This window comes from Gracilinanus agilis, chromosome 3, assembly GCF_016433145.1.
Source record: "Gracilinanus agilis isolate LMUSP501 chromosome 3, AgileGrace, whole genome shotgun sequence".
Taxonomy (NCBI): domain Eukaryota; kingdom Metazoa; phylum Chordata; class Mammalia; order Didelphimorphia; family Didelphidae; genus Gracilinanus; species Gracilinanus agilis.
This window is the reverse complement of record NC_058132.1, coordinates 299,314,974-299,330,933: the sequence shown is the minus strand read 5'-3', so window position 1 is coordinate 299,330,933 and position 15,960 is coordinate 299,314,974.

Sequence of the window (15,960 nt, the reverse complement as noted above, 5' to 3'; positions counted from 1 at the left end):
AACAAGAGCCTGTTATTTCATTTCCACTTACAACTACACGCACATCCCCTTTTTCTATGTGCATGAGATTACAGCACCTTGATGCTTTGCTCCTCATTTATTAAGTGGAAAAAAAATTACTTTTGTCAACTCAAACATATGCATCCACACTACTTAACTCAATATTTATGTTGAAAATTAAACTTAAGAAACAGCATTTGAAATGAAAGAGCTACAAAGAAAAAGTTCCTTATTGTTTATAGTAACAATCTTAGAAAGGAAGGAAGGTAATGCCAAAATAAGGAGAGAGAAGGAAAAATGCTTTTTTAATAAAATTTCCCGAGGACACTTCTCTAAAGAGGAATGAAAAGGGAAAAATTGAGTATAGTTCTAGAGATAAATTCCTGTCAGTATTTTTTCTTTTTTAAAATGTATTATTTATTTTTCATTCTTTTTTAAAATTTTGAGTTCTGAATTATCTGTTTTCCTCTACACACCCATCCATTGAGAAGTCAAGAAATATATATATATATAAAGAAATGTGATATCATTTATACATGGGAAATCATGCAAAACATTTCAATATTACCCATGTGATAAAAAACAAGGTAAATAAAGTGAAAAAAATTATACTTCAATCTATACTCAGACATTATTTTTTCTCTGGAGATTGATAACATTTTTCATCATTAGTTCATTCATTCACATTCACAGTTATGATTATTAATTACATTTCCCTTCATTCTATTTTCTCCCTGCTTATCCTTATGTCTTTTTTACCATGTTCCTCCTCAAAATTCTGTTTTGCTTACGAGTGTTGCCTCCTTTAATATACCCTCTCTACTATCAACCCTGCATCCTTCTCTTATCTCCTTCCCCTCTTTTTTTCCCTATTAGGTAAGATGGATTTCTATGTCCAACTGAGTGCGTGTGTGTGTATAGTCTTCCTTCTTTGAATCAATTTCAATTAAAGTGACATTCAAGAATTTCTCCCACCATTGCCACCCCATTTTCCCTACCATTATAAAAGCTCTTTCTTATACATCTCTTTTATTTGCCATAATTTTTCCTTTCTTTTCCCTTCCCTCTTGTCCCTGTGTACTTTCTTGCTAACTCCTTAATATAATTTTTGGATATCATTCCATCATAGTCAATTCACACCTTTGCCCTTCTATGTACACTCTCTCTAACTGTTATAACAGTGATAAAGATTTTAGAAGTTGTATGCCTTCTCTTTCCGTATAGGAATATAAACAGTTCAACTTTTTTGAGCCTATTTTGATTTCTCTTTCATATTTACTTTTTTATGTTTTTCTTGAGTCTTATATTTGAAAGTCAAATTTTCTATTCAGCTCTGGTCTTTTCATCAACAGTGTTAGAAATTTCTCTACTTCATTAACTATCCATTGCCCCCCAAAAGAATGATACTCATGTTGACTGGTTAGGTTATTCTTGGTTGTAATCCTAGTTCCTTAGCCTTCTAAAATATCATTCCAAGTCCTATATTTCTCTAAGGTAGAAGATGGTAAATCTTATATGATCCTAAATGTGGCACCATGAAATTTATTCCTTTCTGATTGCTTATAATATTTTCTCCTTGATATGAGAACTCTGGAATTTGGCTAAAATACTCTTGGGAGTTTTCATTTGGGGATCTCTTTCAGGAAGTGATCAGTGGATTCTCTAAATTTCAATTTTACCCTCTAATTCTAGGATATCAGAGCAGGATTTCCTGGTAATTTTTTGAAATAGGATATCAAGATTCTTTTTGATCATAGGGTTCAGGGGGTCCAATAATTTTTAAGTTTATCTGATGAGACATTTGACATTTTCTTCCATTTTCCTTTCTTTTGATTTTGTTTTTGTTTTATTGTTTCTTGATATCTCATGGAGTTATTAACTTCCACTTGCCCAATTCCAATTATTATGAGATTATTTTCTTCAGTCAATTTTTGTACCTCTTTTTCCATTTGGCCAATTTTGCTATTTTAAATAATTTCTCTCTTCAATGTATTTTTGTGCCTCTTTTACCATTTGAAAAATTGTGGGTTTTTTTAAAGATATTATTTTCTCTGGTATTTTTGTGCCTCTTTGACCAAACTATGGACTTTATTTTCATAATTTTCTTCTTCACTCTCATTTATTTTCCCAATTTTTTTAGCTCTGTCAGGAATTCTTATTAAGTTCTGTCCAATTCACTTTTTTGAGGTTTAGCTTGTCTTTTCTGACATGGATATTTTTTCTGAGTTTGAGTCATGATCTTCCCTGTCACTAAAGCATATTTTTGGTGAGATTATTATTATTGTTGTTGTTGTTGTTATTATTGTTATTATTGCTTTTGCTCATTCTTTGAGCCTACTTTTTTACTTTTAACATTATGTTAAAGTTGGACTCTACTCCAAGGATAAAGGGGACACTGTCCCAAGATTCAAGTTTTGATGCTCCAGTGTTCAGAGTCAATTTGAGGGGTCTGTGAATTTTTTGGTGCTTTCAAGGTATCATAATAATATAAATAATATCATAAATCCAAAGAGAGATGAGGTTACAGCTCTCTTTGCCTGTGCTCTGGTCTTTACCCAGAAAAAGACCCTGCTCTCCTATAACCATGAGTGCTAAATCTTTCTGTCTTAGAACTGAGACCAGGGTACCTAGTGCTGTTCATATTGGTCTTGGAGCTGTGATCACAACCACTGATCTCCTGTCGCCACAAGTTCTAAAGGTCCCCTTCACCCTAGAATTGTATATAGGTTAAAAAACAATGTCCTGAACCCATGGCTATCAAAAGTTTCCCTGTAATCTCTTTCTGGCCAGTTGTCTGACCCTATTATCATCTCTGGGCTGAGAGCTTCCAAAGCTGCTGTTGACACTGTTTTAATTGCCTCCAAAGATTGCCACTGGTATTGACTCAGGATTTCTTGCACTCCAGGCTGGACTCAGTGTCAGTGGCCTCTCTTGCTGACCTCCTAAGTTGTCTTGTATGAGAAAACCTCACCCTGACCTTTCATTGGCTCTGGCACTCCAGAATTTGATTGAGGCATCATTTTAAATAATGAGGCAGCTAGGGGAGTACAGTAGATAGAGTACTAGACCTGGAACCAGTAGGACTGAGTATTAATCTAGCCTCAGGCACTTGTTAGTTATGTGACCCTGGACAAGTTACTTAAGCCTTTTAGCCTCAATTTCCTCATCTATAAAATTAGCTGGAGAAGGAAATGACAAACTCTACAGTATTTTAACGAGAAAACCTCAAATAGAGTCACAAATATTAGGATATTACTACCAATATAACAAAGAATAGGATATGAACAACAACTATTGTTTTCGAGTTTTTTGGAGGTGAAAATTGGGACAATTTAGCTAAGTTGCTGCCTATACTCCACCATGTTAACTCCACCCCTTCTAAACTTCATTTCCTACATTTAGGGAAATATAAATTTAATAGTCTATTTTCCTCATTTGGCAGATGAAGAAAATGTAGCCTTGCAAAATAAAAGTGACTTGCTCAAGGTTGTATTGCCAGTGTGGTTAGAGATAGGATTTGAACCCAAATTTTCCTGGTTGCAAAGCCAATGTTCTATCTTTTATGCTATGCTGCCCATATAAATGCTAACTATTTATGAGAGTTACTATTTCTCTGTATACCCAACTTCCTACCATCTCTGTCTTGGTTAGGAGTTTCATCATTCTTTCAATTATCCAATTTCAAAAAAGTCATTTTTAGCTATTACTTTTCTTTTAAAAATTTATTTATGCATTTAATAATTTTTTTTAAAATGTTAGTTCCAAATTCTCTCCCACCCTTCACCTAACCACTGAGAAGGCAAGGAATATGATATGAATTATATTTGTGAAATCTTGCAAAATGTATTTTAATATTAACCATGCTACAAAATGGCAAGAAAAAATGAAGCGAAAAAATTATATTTCAATTTGTATTCTGAGTTCATCAGTCTTCTATCTTGAGTTGGATGGCAATTTTTCATTATGAGTCCTTTTGTCATGGATCACTGAGCTGATCAGAGTAGCAAAGTCTTTCACAGTTGATCAACATTATAATATTGCTGTTATTGCATACAATGATCTTCTGACTCTGTTCATTTTACTTTGTATCATATAGATCTTCCAAGATTTTTTTTTCTGAAACCATCCTGCTTGTCATTTCTTATAATACAAGAATGTTCTACTGTAATCATATGCCACAACTTATTCAGCTATTTTCCAAGTGATGAGAATCCCTCAATTTCAAAGTCTTTGCCAACAACTATAAATATTTTGTATATATAGGTTATTTTGGTTTTTTCCTCATCTCTTGAATATATAGACTTAGTAATAGTATTGCTAGATCAAAGAATGTGCACAGTTTTAGTCCATTGGGCATCCCTTAATTTTATTTGGAAATTATCTGAATATAATTCACTTACACCCATACCCTTTGTGTAGGAAAACTTCTAACTCTACCAATAATAATGAAGTTCTTAGGAGTTCAATGTATCATCTTCCCATATAGAAATTTTAACAATTTACCTTTAATGTGTCCCTTGTTATTCCTCTTTTATGTTTACCTTTTCAGGCTTCTCTTGAGTATTGTGTTTGCATGTCAAATTTTCTATTCAACTCTGGTTATTTTATTATGTTATTTTTTCCGCTAATAGATTATACTCAATTTTGATGGATAGGTTATTTTTGGTTGTAATCCTAGGTCCATCACGTTCTGCAATATCATATTCCAAGCCATACTCTCATTTAATATGGAAACTGCTAAATCTTGTGGATCCTTAATGTGGCTCAGTGATATTTGAATTGTTTCTTTCTGTTTACAATGCTTTCTCCTTGATATGGGAGCTTTAGAATTTGGCTAGAATATTCTTTTTTTTTTTTTAACCTTCATCTTCTGCTTTAGTATCAGTTCTAAGATAGAAGAATGGCAAGGTCAAAAAAATTGGGATTAAGTGACTTGTGCAGGGTCACATAACTAGGAAGTATCTGAGGCCAAATTTAAACCCATGTCCTCCCAATTCCAAGCCTGGTGCTCTATCCACTATGCTAGCTGCCCCTTGGCTATAATAGTTTTGAGAGTTTAAATTTTGGCATTCCTCTCATGAGGTGATCAGTAAATTCTTTTGATTTCTATTTTACCTTTGGATTCTAAGATAACAGGGCAGTTTCCTTCATAATTTCTTAAAATATTACTTTTTTATTGTGGCTTTCAGGTAGTCCAATAATTCTTGTTATTTTTCTTTACTCTATTTCACATGTCAGTTGTTATTTCCCCATGAGATAGTTCACATTTTATTTGTTTTATTCTTTTGACTTTGTTTTATTGCTTCTTCATATATCATAGAGTCAATAGTTCCTATTTGTCCAATTCTAATTTTTAAGAAATTTTTTTCTTCAATGAGCTTTCATATCTCCTTTTCCATTTGGCCTATCCTGATTTTATCTCAGTTCTTTTTTCAGTTAATTTTTATTCCTCTTTTATGATTTGGCTCATTCCGTTGTGTTTTTTTTAAGCTATTATTATTTGCAGTATTTTTGTGCCTCTTTGACGAAGCTTTTAATTTTCTTTTTATAAATTTCTTATGTCACTCTCATTTCTTTTTTCAATTTTTCCTCTACTATTTATCTCTATTTAACTCATCCAGGAATTCCTATTAGGCTTACATCCAATTAGCATTTTCTTTGAGATCTTGCTTTTAGCAATTTTCACATTGTTGTCTTCTTCTGAGTTTATGGTTTATTCTTCATTACTATCATTGTGGCTTTTTATGGTCAAATTTTTTGTTGTCATTTGCTCATTTTTCCAGCCCATTTTTAACTTCATGTTAGAGTTGGGCTCTCTTCACCTAGGGTGCATTAAGGCACATTCTGAAACTTCAAGGTTTTTGTGTTGCTGATTTCAGCTTATTCTGGATGTCTGCAAGTTTTCAGTGCTTCCAAGTGGTGTGATCTACAGAGAGGTGGGGTCTTACTCTTCCTTTCTGTGTTCTGGTCTTTCTCAGGAAGGGCACCTGTCCACCTATAGCTACAAATCCTAGTGTTCCTCTTGGTCCTGTTCTCCTCCAGCTGCAAGCACTAGTAATCTTCTTTGCCTTATTACTGTGGCCAGAGCCCTCGTTCCCTTGGAAATGACCACAAGAAATTCTCTTCACCTTGGAACTCTAACACAGAACTGCATAGGGGAAATGAAGTTGCCCATCAGCACCAACTATACCCAGTGACAGCAAAGAATCCCTTATAAACACCTTGTGACTAGTTGTCCAATCTTTTGACATCTTTGGGCTAAAAAGAGCTATTGCTACTAGCATGGCCATTTTCAAATGTCATTTCTGGTGCTGCCACTGCCTATGCTCTAGGTCAGCTTAATCCAGATGTCTCCTACCAACCTCCTAAGTTGCCTTAGGGTAGAAAATTTTCTCACCTTGACCTTTGTCAGTTCTGCATCTCCAGTATTCAATTTGAGGAGTTATTTTTAAATTACTTGGAGGGAAATGTTGGTTGAGCTCAGGTGGGTTACTATCTCTACTCTACCATCTTAGCTCTGCCTCCAGGTCAACTATTCATTTCCCAAAGCAAATCATCTGTAAGTTTTATCTATCCTACATATATAATATATCTCAGCCACTCAATTTCTTCATTCACTCAGGCATCACCCTAATTTCAGCCTTAATCATTTCTTGCTTGGACTGTTGTGGTAGCCTTCTAGTTGGTTTCCCCTTTTCTAATAATCCTTCACAAAGTTGTCGAATTTGTATTCCTTAAACAGGGTTATATGAGACGTATAGTTTTAGAGAACCCACCTGGAACACTGAAGTTAATCAGTTTACCCAAAGTCACATAGTAATAACTTGAACACAGGATTCCCTAACTCCAACGGTTGTCCTACTATGTACAGCTAACTACCACATGTTCCTGGCACATAGGAGGCACTTAATAACTCGATTGATTGATAATTGTGATTAAAAAATTAATTCACATAAACCCATTCAGATAAAGTTTAATCATGTTCTAAACTGTACAAAAAAAACTATAAGTATCTATCAGTGTTCAAAAAGGTCAGTAAATATTGAAATCATTTATAACAAGTGAATCGTAAAGATGATGGAATTTGATCTGGTCTGTGAAGGATGGGTAAGCCTTGAAGAAATAGAAGGGGGAAAGAAATACATTCTAGATTAAAAGGATCTGTGTAAAAGATTGCTCAATCCTAGAATTAACATGAACACAAAATTGTCAGAGGTGCAAGAGTCCATGAATGAAAACAACATAGGCATAGTATCCTAGTATCCTAGTGATGCAGATTCAGCCATCATGTATAAATCAGGTTTCTTTCCTTTCTTTCTCATCATGGAACCATCAAAACATAACAATGGAAATGAAAATCCTAAATTTGTGCTTGGTGGCTCAGTTGCTAGTTCTTTGATATGTTTTATTCCAATAAGAAAAAAGCCAGAGGCAAAAATACTTTCTTCCCTTAATTGTTCTCTACTAATTGGTCCTTCCTAACCTTATGGACCTAGATATTCATTTTTTATATTATCTTTGTTGCCCATGGCACCAATTCCAGCAGTTTATTGGGAAATGCTCACCCTCCTGGAAGTTTGGCTATCCTATGATTCAGTCCTTCAAAGCCTTTTTCTTTTCCTAAAATAAGCAATCATTCTTAATAACTATTATTCATAACAATAGAACAGTGGTTTGGAACTGAAACAGCTATAATCAATCACTACAGAGCTACAGAAAAGTGTTTGGGAAGCAATCACAGAGTTTGTGAGGCCATACATGCCCCATCCAGAAAAGACATGACTCATCAAAAGATTTTGATCTAATGCAATTTAGCTATTATCTATCTGGGATTCATAACATGGGATCTAAGAAATTGTTTTTTTTTAAATATTTTGAAAATTGTTTATCTATATAATTGGTTTCCTTTGTAATTCCATTTATTTTAATTTATGCATTTAAAACATTTTTCTGAGGAGTCTATAGTCTTAATTAGACAGTCAAAGGATTTTAAAAATCACTTCTCATTTAATGAATAAGGAAGTTAAGACCAAAAGAAGTTAAATAATTTTACATCACAGCATAACTCAGGGGAATTCTACTTTAAGCCTCATGTCTCTTTAATTTTTAGATCTTTCTCCTTCTTAAATTCATTTTGCATATATTTATATTTGGTTATTATATATTTGTCATCTCCCCCTCCTTTTGTTTTGCTTTTGCCTTTGTATTCTCAGTGTTATAAATAATGGATTTTTCAAAAATGCCTACTGAATTGAATCAGTTTACCCAAGATGGCATAAACAATGAACAAAAATGTAGGATTTGAACTCAAGCCTTGTGGCTCCAAATCTAGAGCTCAGTCTACTGCAATAAATTGCTCTCCTTTTCATATAGCTATTTATCTGTGCATACCTGTGTGCAGCTAGAAGGATTTGTAGACTGGTCCTGAAATGATAGAGCTATTGGCCATGTTTCAGTGGTAAATGAAACTCATCTGATATCTGAGATTTGTCAACTGTGTCTAAGGTTACTGCTGAGTCCCACACTCACTCACTGGGTATTTTATACATGATGAAATGCAGAAAAATTGGGCAGGAATGGTAGCAGCTCATTTTTAACTATATGTCACCACTAAATTTTGATAATGGGATTTCAATTAAAGCAGACTAGATTTTTGGAAGCAATACACCTGGATTCAAATACTCCACTAAGGATCTGTGTGACCTGGAACAAGTCACTTCAACTCTTAATGCCTCAGTTTCCTCATCTGTAAATGTGTGTGATAATAACAATGAAAATAATAGCATCCTTCACAGAGTTGTTTTAAAAACCAAATAATATAACAAATGTGAAAGAAATTTGTCAAGATAAAATAATGCCTATGAAAGGAGAGTACAATTCTAGTACCAACTGGCCCAGAATCCATCATGAGCCCAAAGTGATGGCAAAAGCTCAGACAACGATAACATGCCTGGTTCCCAGAGCTAACAACTCCAGGCGAACAGTCTCAGCCTCTAAACATGCCCATTAAGTGATACCTATCATGAATGCTGCACTAAGCCTGGGAAGTTGGATAAATTTCCCATTTCTGTTCAAATCCATCACCCGATGGTATTTCAAAATAAACGCCAAGTGATTGATGGCTGCATTGTGGCAGTATCAGTTCTGGCTGAAAGGTCTATATGGAGGGATTTTAAAGCATTTCAAGGGGCAGTGAGTGTTCTGAAAACTCTGGGAATGTGGGGAGGAACTTCCACCTAACATATATCTATTCAGGTCCTGAGTGTAACACATTGATGAACAGCCTGTATTGGGCACACAGAAAAGATAAAGGATTTATAAAAGGAAACCCTTTAGCCTGCAATCGGCTTTATGGTGGGCTAGTCAAAACTTAATTGAGACACACTGAACCATAAAGAGACGTTTGCATTATGTGAAAGGGGGAAGATGACAGTACCTATCCTTACTTTTAGATTTGCTGACTTTTAAAGTTTGAGGGGTTTTTTTTAGGAAGTATTCGTGATTGAATTTTTGCATCTTGGTTTTCGGTAAGTGCTCAACATTTATAATTGAATTAGGCTCTCTATTCTTACATACACGTATTTTCTAGTCCTTCAATTGTCACAGATCAATAGTTTGACATGGTTTTGATCATTTCATTTCCTTCTAATGAAAAGCATCCAACAGTATTTGGAAACACCTGATGCTGCTAGGCATTTGCATAACCAGGCAGATGTGTGTGTGTGTGTGTGTGTGTGTGTGTGTGTGTGTGTGTGTGTGTGTGGTGGGGGAGAGAAAGCAGACCAATTAAGTACATGAGATAAGAGCAGAGGAATTTGATGTAAACAATCTAGAAAGAGAATAAGAAATAATAAAATGGACTTATATTTTGATAGGAAGATATATATGGCAGTATGTTAAGAGTAGAAACTATATGTCCCCCTTCAAAAAATTAATAAAATGAAGAATAATTAACTTTGCTCTTACATAACCAAAAAGGAACTAAAGATCATAATGAACCACTGTCCACACATATAGTATTGTTTTTTAAGAGTAATGTTAGAATATGTACAATCATAAACAATAAAACACAAAAATAGATCTAGTTCAAATCTCGTATTTTACAGATGAGAAAACTAAGATTTACTTGGAGAAATTAAATAACTTGCCCAAAGTCACAAAGACAGTAGTAAAACTCAGATTAAAGCCCGGTTCTCAACTCCTAGAATGATGTTCTTTCTCCAAAATTGCAAAACCTCTTAAATTTTTATAATTGGTCATAAGAAAAAAAGCAGATTAATTTTTAAACAATTTGGAAAGAACTATAGAGATAATAAAGAATAAAATGAGTACAACCTACAGAATATTATAGACAACTAAAGATTTAATTATTCGAAGAATAACTTGCAAATGTTCACCTCCAGAGAATGAACTGAAAAATGGAAACACAAAAGACATAATTTATATATACATATCTATTTGTCAGATGATGCCTTCTATGGCATAGGGAGGAAAACAGTGGGGAGAGATAGCTGAAAATAAAATCAATGAATAAAAACATTATTACTGAATTCCTACTATGCATAGTAGATAATGGGAAACCTCTGTTATAAGTTAGGAATCAAGTCTATTGTATTGCTCAGGTTCTGTGTTGGAATGAAATGAGACCCTAAGTCCATTCAACAATTATCCAAAGGAAGGTGACTTAGCCTTTAATGGGAAAGGATGTTCAGCAAGAATACAGTATTGATTCAGCTGAACATAGCTTTCTTGTGCTGGCCATACTTTCCTATTCAGCAGAAATATGAGGAAGGAATCCCTGACTTGAGCCTTGGGTTTTTTTTTTAATCTATCTAGGCTAGCAGTAAACTATGTCAGTGGTTCAAACTTTTAATCCCTTGAACAAAATAAATTCTGAGAATGGAGCCAATACTTTAAAAAAAAAAAAACATACTGGCCTGCTCTAAATAAGGTAGGGCCATGAGTTAATACAATAAACTCACCATCTAAGGAGAGAAGAATCACAGGTGTTGATGGCCCCCTTCTCCAATATTGCTTTATATATACATATACAAATTTCTCATCTATGTATTTTTCCAGGTTCCTTGAAGGTAAATGTAACTTAACTATTTTTGGTATCCTCAGAACCCAGAAAAATGTCTGGTACATACAAGAGGAGTTTAATAACTACTTATTAGGTTAAATTATATAATTAAGCTCTAACCTGAAGGGGAAGCATGTTTTCCTCTAAACTATTAGGTTCTCATGACAACAAGAGCCCATATTCACTTTGGTGAATTTTAATTTCTATAGTTCATAGCCATCTTCCTTCCCCACCCCCTACCTCACACCTTCAGAACATTACTTCCTATCACTATCCAAAGTGGCCAACTCCTCTACTAAGCACACAGCTCCCAAAATTAATGAAGAGAAATGCTGCGGAAAGGTCATAGAAAACTAGATAGAATTCAAAAAGAGAACCATTGGAAAACAAAGACAAGTTCCAATTGTTTATTCCATCAACTTGATTAGATCCTCAGTATATGACAAAATGGGGTTCCCAGCAGGTGAGGATATAAAGGGATTAGGAATTATTCCCAGTCATGGCTTCCTCAAGGATCTATATAAGACCCAGGAGGCAAACTTTAGTCAGTCAGCCTTTTCTAGGTCAACCTTTACATCTGCATTACTTCTAAAGAGGAATCCACCATTGCTATAGATATAATCAAGCCCACTCAGTCAATCTTTCTCTAATAATAATGTTATCCTTTAATGAGAATATCCCAACAGTACCTTAGATGACCAAAGATATGCTTCTGCTTGTATCACAATAATTCTTGTGAGACTGCAAATTTCTTCCCACTGAGGAGATTTCTTCCTGTGCTTGCTTTTACCAAGCTCTATCCCTCAAAAAAAAAAATTGCCCAAGGAGGAGGAACACATTGATTTTATCTCCAATAAATTTCATTATGCCAGCCTCTGGTTCATAGAGGGTAACTACAGGTCTTTATGTCCTTTCTGAAAATGGGTATTCCAGCCCAATTAAGCACATAGCCCTTGTTTAGGAACTGAAAAAGTATCCTCTGGGCTCACTTTTTCAGAAACTGACAGCAACTTCTTTTATCTTTAATTATAATTCTGTCCCAAGGAATCTCACTGAAGCAACTGTGTTCCTTTCAGTAATTTTTCAGTCATGTCCTACCTACTCTTTGTGAACCCATTTGGGGTTTTCTTGGCAAAGACAGTGGAGTGGTTTACCAGTTCCCTCTCCAGCTCCTTTTACAAATGAAGAAAATAAGATAAACAGGGTTGAGTGACTTGCCCAGGGTCACATAACATTCCATCTGCTGCTCCATCTAACTTTGAGGGCATCTGGGTATGGTTATGCAAATCATCCTAAGCTATTCATAGCTACATCTAAATGGAAGGGGCCAGGTGGGACAAACTATGGCATATCTTTTCTCCAAGTGACTGACTGCATAGAGATAAAGTTAAGATAAGATTAAGGGATTGTGAAGGAAGAAAGATTCCAAATATTAGTTAATATCTAACCAACTCTAATAGGTATAAGAGATCAGAGAAGGGAATGATCAGTATATGGGTGTCAGTGGGAAAAGAAGCCTCCATTGAGGAATTAAGATTTCCTTAAACTAGGCTTTGAAAGATGTGTCAGATTGAAACTGATGGATTATGGAAGAAAAGATATTCCAAGAAAAAGGAACAACAAATGCACAGAGATTGAAATGAGTAAAAATAAATACCTTTGAGACTATGTGTTGTCCAGAACTATCATTATATCAATGCAATGACCTTCTAGTGAGGAGCTTCTATTATGAGTGATCTCAGCAGGCACCACAGATCTCTATGCTGGTCATTCTCTCTCCTGACTTCCAGGCACACATCTCCAACTGGTTGTCTGTCCCATAGATACCTCAAACATGATATGGGTAAAACTAAATTGCATGCCCCCAACCATCCCACTCTGAACTTCCCTATTACTTTGGAAAGTACCACCATGCTCCATTCACTATGGCAAGACAGTTTTTTTATAACTATCTAATTGATTGACTGTTCCATTTACCACAGTGACTTTCTGAAACTTCATCCCTCTCCAGTCCTTTCATGGCTCTCCTTTCCTCTAACCTTTTGACTGAAAATCTTCTCTGGAATTTCACTGAAAAAACTGAGGCAAATTTTCCAAGAACTCATCCTTATCCCCTCCTCCTCATCTCACATTATACAGGTGCTTTCCACCATCATCTTTTCCTTTACCTGAATCATATTGTGATATAGATTAAGTCCACACTGCCCATCTTTAGATTTAATCACCAAAGGTGATAGTACCTCCAAACTTGGGAGGTCCTAACCCAGGTGTGCTAGAGTGAATGACGAATCAGAATCCACTGACCCACACCCTGGGCGTTCTATGAGAATCATCTATTGTGATTGGACACACAAGCTAGGGGAAGGCACTGGATGTGACGCATAAGTGACCCTTTTAAAAAGAGGGAGTTGAGTGAGTAAGAAGTCTTCTGGTTTTGTGAAGGGGACCTGAGGGAGCTTTGCTGGTTCGTGACTGAGACTGTTCCGTGTGGTGAGTTTAAAGACTGAATCTTCTTGAACTTCTATTAAGAAACTTCTTTTTATAGACTCTGTGAATGAAGTTTGCTCCATTCACCTCCGGGCCTCAGGCCCTTTAACCCTAGGCTGAGGGTTAAGATGTACCTGGATTAATTAGTGGGATAGATTCTTATTTCCTTACTTCATCTCTTTTTTCTCAATTGTAAATAAACTTCCATAAAAGTCAGTTTTGATTTGAGATTGTTCTTAATTGAGAATTGATAATAGTTCAATCCTCTGGTGACCCTCTTTTGATATATTGAACCCATAAAACCCCTTTTTTCACCCTTACAAGATGAAGAGATGGCTCCTTTTTCTAAGGCAAAATCCTTGAACCAAATTGACTGTCTCTTCTGATCACTGTTTCTCCCATATTCCCATTGTGCCATATTTCATGCTCCACTCACTTTTCACTGTATCAGAATATAGGCTTGAAAGGCATTACTATTGCTTAGACTCACAGACCATTGACCTTGAAAGGTGAACTTGACCTCAGAAGCCATCTAATAATAGTGACTCTTCCATAGCAGTAAAGCTTCACACAGAATCAGAAATACAGAATTCAGAGTTGGAAGGAGAATCCCTATGCCCTTTTAGTCCAATGATGAATATAATACACTGAAGAAATCCTTGATATTAACATATTTAGCAAGTGATCATCTAACCTCTCTGTGAAGATCTCCAATGGGGTTCAAAAAAGAATTTCCAAAACCTAGGGCCAATTATTCATGATCCACTTTTCATACACGACAGGTTCATACATCCAAAGAGGTTAAGCAACTTTCCTGAAGATACAAACAATAAAGCCAGAATTTGAACCAAGTCTATACATTCTCTATTTTCATGGCATTAAAAATTGAGAAAGGAAGAGGAGGAGCAGATTTCAAGGAAAAAACTGTTTAGTTTATTGAACGTTGATGGAAAAATTACATAAGGTTTATAAGATTCTTTCCCTAGATACTGATATGGGATAAGTAAGAGAAGCATCATTTGCCCCATTCAGATGAGGTTGAGGTTTAATTATTGTCTACTGTCATCCCACCTGAGAGTGTCAGACCTGGCCCTTGAACCAGGGTCTCTGGGCCCTAAAATTAGTGCTCTGTGTAACTGCAACTATTTAAAATGGCTCCTCTCCTAAACACATGGCACTCAGACAAGCACCTGTTGCAAAAGACTTCAAATGTTAAAAAAAAAGTTGCTAATCTATTGCCAACTTGTGGAAGTTTATGAACGTAATCTTTCTGATCTGTAAAAATACATCAGAGTTCATATCGAATGCTAGGAAAAAGGGCACTGATGCTTAGTGAAATGGAAGAACTGCAAATATGAAATGAGGCATCTACATTTTAATGGCTGACGGCATCCTCAGTGCTGTCTCACGCTGCTACCGTCAGGCACCCATGCACCGATGCCCCAGGAATGACACTGCCAGTCATGCCCAAAGCGCTTCCATCAGCCTGGCAACTCCAAGCTGCAACGGCTTGCCCACCAGTGTAGCAGCAAGCCTTCTAAAGAAGCAGTGAAGAGAGTTCCCCTGCACTGCTTATGGTCTCAATGCCCTGCCCTCCCACACTTGGATTGTTTTCTAGTGCTCCTGGCCCCAGCAGATGTCTCACCTCTTTTGGCAGGAGCTGGAGTCTAATACCTGAGCATCTGGCTGACCTCCTCTTTGGAGCTGTCTCATGTTCCACTACCATCTAAATTTCCCAGTGTATGTGCATTCACTTGCCCTGGCCAGGACAGGGGGCTTCAGAAAGGAGCCTGAGATCAGAGCGTTTCGTCTGGGCTCCAGAGACAACAGAGATGCATTAGTAAACCAAGCTTATCTGATAATTCTGTGCTACAAGATGGGGGAACTCATCAGTGTCATGGAATTGAAAGAGCACTGGATTTCAGATTTTAAAAACCAAACATCTGTATTCGAATGCTTGTTCTGCAGCTGAAAAATGGTTGGCCTTTCCCTGACCTTCAATTTTCTTACCTTAAAAATAGGGATAATAATTTTTGTACTGCCTCCCTCGAAGTATTTTCCTGAGGAATACACTATGTAGATAGAGAAATAGATAAATCATGAGAGAGAGACAGGCAGGCAGCCAGAAACAGAGAGAGAGAGAGAGAGAGAGAGAGAGAGAGAGAGAGAGAGAGAGAGAGAGAGAAACAGAGAGAGACAGAGACAGAGAGAGAGACAGAGAGACAGAGACAGAGAGAGAGAGACAGAGAGAGAGACAGAGAGACAGAGACAGAGAGAGAGAGAACGAAGAGAGACAGAGAGAGAAGAGAGACAGAGGCAGAGAGAGAAGAGAGAGAAGAGAGGCAGAGAGAGAAGACAGAGAGAGAGAGACAGAGACAGAGACAGAGAGA